This window comes from Piliocolobus tephrosceles, chromosome 15, assembly GCF_002776525.5.
Source record: "Piliocolobus tephrosceles isolate RC106 chromosome 15, ASM277652v3, whole genome shotgun sequence".
NCBI classification, from domain to species: domain Eukaryota; kingdom Metazoa; phylum Chordata; class Mammalia; order Primates; family Cercopithecidae; genus Piliocolobus; species Piliocolobus tephrosceles.
In genome coordinates, this window is record NC_045448.1 from 60,093,307 (window position 1) to 60,100,534 (window position 7,228).

The window sequence follows — 7,228 nt, forward strand, 5'->3', positions numbered from 1 at the left end:
AATTTATTTATATATATTTTATATATGAAATTTATTTATATATATTTAGTTTTCATTTTTTTCAACCAGATAAATTTTTTAGGTTTATCAACCGAATATTTTATTTAAACTATCTACTCATTATTACCATGATTAGAAATCCAGAGTTGATGGACTTTCACTGCCTTTCTATTGTTACTGATCTAGGCAAGATTTCCACCTTTTCTTTAATCAATTTGATCAGGTTTTTTTTAATTAAATTTTTTTTTGAGACAGGGTCTTGCTCTGTTACTCAGTGCTGGAGCACAAAGGCACAATCACAGTTCACCGCAGCCTGAAACTCCTGAGCTCAAGTGATCCTCCCATCTCAGTCTCTGAAGTAGCTGGGTCTACAGGTATCTGCCACGATGCCTGGCTTATTTTTAAAATTTTTTTGTAGAGCCAAAGAGTTAAAGACTAGCCTGGGTGACATGGCAACTATTCAAGTAATCCTCCCAAGTTAGCCTACCGAAGTTCTGGGATTATAGGCATGAGCTACTGCACCCAAACTTTGTATGTTTACTTTATTTGATCTCTGCTCTTAACACTATTTTCTTTCTTCTCCTTACTTTCAGTTTAATTGCTCTCTTTTTCTGCTTTCTCAGGGCGGATGCTTAGATTATTGATTTGAGACTTTTCCTTTTTTCTCATGTAAGAATTTAGTGCTATAAATTTTCCTCTCATCACTACTCCATCTGTGTCTCACAAATTTTAGTATGCTGTGGTTTTCATTTCATTTATTTTACTGTATTTTTAACACTCCTTGAGACTTTCTATTTGATTCATGAATAACTTTAAATTGTATTGTTTAGTTTCCAAGTAATGTGGTGATTTGACCTTTATAATTCTGTTATTAGATTGTCATTTAATTGCATGGTTTTCAGAGAATACACTTTATTTGATCTCAATTATTTTTAATACTTTTATGTTTATTTCATGATTCAGGCAGGATACTGTTGATCTTAGTATATGTTCTATAACTACTAGAACAGAAAGTATATCCAGTTGCTTTTGGAAAATTATCTATAAATAGAAGCTATTGCGATTTCCCAAAACCTTGCTCATTTCCTGTCTTGTTGTACTATCAATAGTTGAAAGAGGGATGTTGAATTATAATCTAATTGTAATTATGAATTGTCTACTTTTTCTTTCAGTTCCATCAGTTTCTGCTTCACGTATATTCAGGTCTGTTGTATGGTGCATACATATTTAGGATTGTTATATCTTTCTTCTCATTGAATTGATCCATTAATGATTCTATAATGTTCCTCTGTGACCCTAATAACTTTCTTTGCTTTGTGATATGGTTTGACCCTTTGTTGAATTGTAATCCTCATTGTTGGGGAGGGGACCTGTAGGAGGTGATTGGATCATGGAGGTGGATTTACCCCTTACTGTTCTCATGATAGTGAGTGAGTTCTCATAAGATATGGTTGTTTGAAAGTGTGTAGTACTTCCCCCTTCACTCTTTCTCATGCTCCCACATGTAAGATGTGCCTACTTCTCCTTCACCTTCCACCACATAATTTCCTCCCTAGCCATGCTTCCTATACAGCCTGTGGAACCGTGAGCCAATTAAACCTCTTTTCTTTTCTTTATAAATTACCGAGTCTCAGATAGTTCTTTATAACAATGTGAGAATGAACTAATACACTTTGAAATCTATTTTATATGATATCAACATAGCCACCCCGCTTTCTTTTTATTAATGTTTGTATAATATACCTTTTTCTATACTTTTGCTTTAAATCTGCCTATATCATTATATCTGAAGCAAGTTTCTGATGTACAACATATTAATAGCTTGTTATTTTTGTCCATGCGGCTAACCTCTATCTTTTAGTTGGTATGTTTAGTCCTTTCATAATTAATGTAATTATTGGTATTTCAGGGCTTAATCCTTTCTCTGTTTATTTTCTTTTTGCTTTCTGGGTTTTGGTTTCTTTGTCCTGTCTTTTTGTGGATTCAGTGTACATTTTATGATTCCATTTTGATTTATATGCAGTGGTTTTGAGTTTATATCTATACATAGTCTCAGTGAAGGTTCCAGATATTATATAATATATAAGTAACTTATCAGAGTCCACTGCTATCATTATTTTACCAGTTTGAGCAAACCATAGAAATATTATCTCTCTTTACACCCATTTATCCTTCTATATTCATTATACAACTATCTTAAAAGTTTTGTCTACATACAGGGAGAAACATGTTAGACAAACACAATTTGGAAAACTAAAAAGAAGGCATTTCCATATTATTTACCTATATATTTGTTCTCTTTTTCGTTTTCTTTCTAATGTTCCAAAAGTCCTTCTCTTATCATTTTTTAAAAAATGTATTTAGTTAAGAGAACTTTAGTTTGCCACTCTCTTAAGGTAGTTCTGCTGGCAGCTAATTCTCTTAGCTTTCTTAAATCTGAGAATATCTTAATTTCCCCTTTGTTCTTGGATTCAGATTGATTTCAGAGGGTAACATCAGCAGGAATAACAGAGTAATGATGTCCAATAATTTACTCCTTTATACAAGCAATGAAAACACTGCCCAAAAAAGATGAAATAAATATTGAAAATTAACCAAACTCAAGAAGTATTTATTCAATAAAAGCACTGTGGTAAGACTGTGGTAATAACAGGACACTCTGGCATTTTAACTGACCATTTTTCTATTGTTCCCTCTCTCTCTAGATCTACAGAACCTTTGAAAACAAAAGTCCTCACAATCAGTGTAGGCATTAAAACCAGCAGCGTCATAGCCATTGGTAGGGGCAGACAGGTTTTGGGTTTGAACTTCCTCAAAAGTCCTATAGCCACAGAATTGTCATTATCTGACTTATCTGGAAGTTCCCTGGAAACCCCAATTTGCATGGCTTTTCCTTATTATTATTATTTTTTATACTCAGAGTTCACATTCTAAAAACAGCTTTTTCTCCATGGTATTTGTTGGAAATAATTAGTGGTAATTGTTTAATATTGCAGCTGCTTGAGGTGGGATAACAGCTGGGATAAACAAGAAGCTGACCAGAAAAATAACTGCAAGGGGAAAAAATTAGGAAAAGAGTTGTTCATAGGAGACTTTTAAAGTACTGAACTATTCCTGGGAATCTAGAATACCATATACATGTGGCTAGGAAATGCCTAGGAAATACTTGAGAAGGCTCTACTCTTTCAACTTTAGCCAACTTCGAGGATCTCCCCAAGCAGGAATAAAAAGGAAGGCAGAGTTGCAAACTCCTTGCAAAGCATTAAAGGTATACCCCAACACACACAAAACCGCCTTTGAGAAGGCAGGGAAAATTATTAGTTCAATGCATTTAAGAAAATCTTAGTTTAATCATCAGCTGGCCAATAAGCTTAACTATCCACACAGGACAAATAAAAGAGATACCACAGAATTACTCATGGAAAGTAATTAAGTAGCCACAAAAATAACAAACAGCAACAGCAACAACCCTGGGAAAAGTGTAAGGAAATCTGATTTTCAAAGTTGCCACATTATTTAACTACAATATTTAGTGCTTGTTTTGGCAGCACATATACTAAAATCAGAATGATACAGAGAAGATTAGCATAGCCCCCACACAAAGATGACATATAAATTTGATTTTACAATTTTATGTGTTAATTTGATTGTGATAATCATTACACAATGTATGCATATATGAAATCATCACATTGTGCACACTTATTATTGAAAATTTTAAGAGATGCAAAATTATGAGAAAGTATGACCCATACACAGTAAAAATACCAGTCAATAGAAACTGTCCTGTGAAAATCGGAAGTTGTCCTTACTAGAAAGACTTTAAACAGAGTTTAAATCATCTATTTAAAATATATTCAAAGAGAGTTGAAGAAAACCATGTCTAAATAACTAAAGGAAAATACAAAAATGAAGTATCATTAAATAGAGAATATAAATCAAAAACTAAAATTCATAAAATAGAACCAAAAGATAAATTATTGGTTTAATTATCAATAGATTAGTATTTATAGTAAATAAATAAAAGCTAGTTTGGGAGAATGTGACCATACATAAATATTAATAATTTATCAATAGATAAATTATTGAGCTGAAAACTATGATGACTTTCCTGTTTATATTAAAAATGAAAAACTCAGAGCTAGGCAATCCAGGACTGGTTTATTCCTGCATGATTTTAATCTGGCATCACCTGGGACCCCTGGAAAGAGAAGTCTGAAACAAAGGCTAATATGTAAGACATTTATTTGTGAGCAGGAATGGCAGATGGAGGGAGTGTATGTCCAGAGAAGGGAATGACAACACTGGACAATGTTGCTTTATTTATATAAAATCACTATGGATCACCTGTTGGAATGTTCCATGGGAGGCCAGATAAGCCTTTTGCAAAATACATCAGGGCTGTTTGACAGAAAGAAAGAAAAAGGAAAGCATGGATCTCTTGGCTACATCAGCCATTGGAAAGGGTATTTTTTCTTCCCAACATGTGTTAACTCTTTTCATACACTACTACTAACACTTATGGGTTGCACTTCCTTGAGTGCTGAAGAAGTTCCTATTAGTTTCTCATATGAAGGTTAAATGATTAGAGATTCTGTAGATCAGGAAGGGAGAGGTGCATGGCAGGCTTCACCAAGTTGTTTTGTTGTACCTGAGCAAAATTAGTTATCTAGCAATGGCTGGAATAATAGAAGAATGCATGGAGGTGTTTAACAGAACACTGATGTCATAGATTCCTTCCATCTTTTTCTGCTCCATCCTTACTGTGTAGCTTCCATTATCTAGATCTCCTTGGAGTCAGAAGGTCCAGCATGTTGCAAAAACCGTAGGCTAATAAAAGCAAGAAGGGGAAAGGGAGGCTGGGTGATGTAGTTTTCCAGCTTGGCACATCCAGTAATGCAGAACCTGTGTTTGTAAGACGAGGAAAAGGAGGAGAATGGAAATTGGCAATCTCTATCACAACTCCTAGTGAAATTTTGAAACAGGAACAGGACATCTTTGTGCCTTTAGCCTTCATTTTTAAACTTACTTTATCTATGGTCATATTCTCCCAAAGTATCTTTATTTCTTACCCTCAGCTCTTACAAATCCAAAATGGTCAGAACTTACCTCAAGATTGTTGACCTGCCTGGTTTCCCCTTCAATCTTATCCAAGTGGCATTCATTTTAATAACAAGTTAAACTCATTATGCGAATTGCACAATTCTATTAGAGTATTGTGATCTCACATAAATGCTATTAGTTCCACAAATGAGCTACTCTATGTGAAACTGCTTAGAAAACTATAAAGCGCTTTACAAATGGAAGAAAAATTATAATGTCCAAGAGAGAAAAACATTATACTAAACTGGAATCATAAAATGCTAAAGTACCCATTGATGCAGTTCCAATTCGTAACTTCACCCCTTTTTGTGTGAAAAGGTAAAGGAAAGCAAAGTGTGTTCTTTGTAAATCCCATTTCTATGACTAATGTTCTTCTACAGCTAACATGTAATTTTCTTTCTCTGATTTGTTTTCTCATCTTACCCGACATATTTTCTATCCCTTCTGTCTTCTTAGAAGTGCCACTTTGTTGAGGGGGGAGGTTGGGTTTTGCAAGAAGTTTTAAAATATGCTGTTAATGAATGAATGGACAACTAATTACTTGCTAAATGCATTAACACAAATCTGGGTCTGAAATTGCTTTGGAATTAATTTGGGACATATGTGCACATCCTTGCTTATATTTGCAGGGGGCATGGTACATAGATTTGCATTTGTATATGAGAAAGTCTTTTCCTTTTATACACAAACCTGGCTACAAGGAAGAAAACTCATTATCAGGTTTATCTTACTTTTCAAACTCTATTACTAAAAAAAGATAAATTCCTAAATTATGCTCCTCATACATTGATTTCATTCTCTTTCAGCTTGTTCTCTCCCTGCTGCCCACACATGTACATACACACCCCAAATGCAGTCTGTGTTCATAGGTAGGAGGATTATAAATAAACTACACACCAAGTGAACAAACGCTGCTTCTATTCAATGGATCACAATAGTAATTATTCCATAGATCTAGTTGATTTCTTAAAAAAAAAAAAAAGCTTTTATTTCTGTTTTCTCAAATTTCATTCCTTCCTATTAAATACTGAAGACTACCAGTTATTATATTCTTATTAGAGAGACAGAATTTTCACTTTAGTTCAAACATGAACTCTGGTATAAACTGCTTTTTAATAGCAATGATGATTTTCAGTGTCCACCTATAGATATTTTGAATATGCAGCTATTTCCTCTGATGGAAATTAGCCAGCAACAGGGTTTCATTAGCATTCACATTTGCAGATAAGTATTATATTTTCCTAGACATTTTTTAAAACTTAGCTCTTGGATGATGGCACTGCCAAAAATATACGGCCAATTTATACATCAGACAGGATCAGAGACAGATTATTCCTTAACTTGGCACAGAAGCACTTGCTTCTCTGAAAACTAGGGCTTCCCTCTTTGGGGAGACACTTCCTAGAATATAAAATCAGTCTTACTGTTAGGCAAAACTTCCAACTCATTCTAGGAAAATGTCTTGCCTGTTTGCTACATCTGGTCTTCAGTAGCCTTATCAGTCATAATCACATGATCTTAAGCCCCTCAACCCTTGCATTGCAAATATATGTGTTTCAGGTGGGTTTGTCTTCCCTGATTCATACTTATCTTCTATAATTTAGGGGAAAAAACTCAAACACCATTCCACAGCTTGTCCATTTCCTTACTGAAACCTAGACTAGTCCATGTTATGGACTGAATTGTGTCCCTTGGAAGATTGATATCTGGAAGCCCTAAGCTTCAATGTGACTATATTTGGAGACAGGACATTTAAAGAGGTAAGTAAGGCTAATTGATGTCTTGAGGGTGAGCCCCATGTCCAGCATGACTGGTGTTTTTATAAGAAGAGGGAGAAACACCAACGATGAACGTGCACAGAGAATCAGCCATATGCAAGCCAAGGAGAGAGACCTCAGGAGACCCCTGCCAGCTCCTTGATCTTGGACTTGCAGCCTCTTGAAGTATGAGAGGGTAAATTTCTGTTGTTTAAGCTACCTGTTTTGTTGTGTTTTGTTAACACAGAAGCCCTAGCTGACTAATAAGGTCCATTTTACGATTTTGTAATTAAGATTAGAGGGTGTAAAAACCCCACCAAGATCTCGGCTTCCATTAGGATTGTAGGTTCACTGCTATTAAATGTCTC

At 34.7% G+C, this 7,228-nt stretch overlaps 1 non-coding gene across 1 annotated transcript; it reads left to right on the forward strand.

The window, feature by feature from the left end:
* Positions 1-3,532: 3,532 nt before the first annotated feature.
* On the forward strand, positions 3,533-3,635 carry LOC111553492. The gene has a single exon (XR_002734964.1). It is a non-coding gene; the product is annotated as a U6 spliceosomal RNA (small nuclear RNA).
* The last annotated feature ends 3,593 nt before the right edge of the window (positions 3,636-7,228 follow it).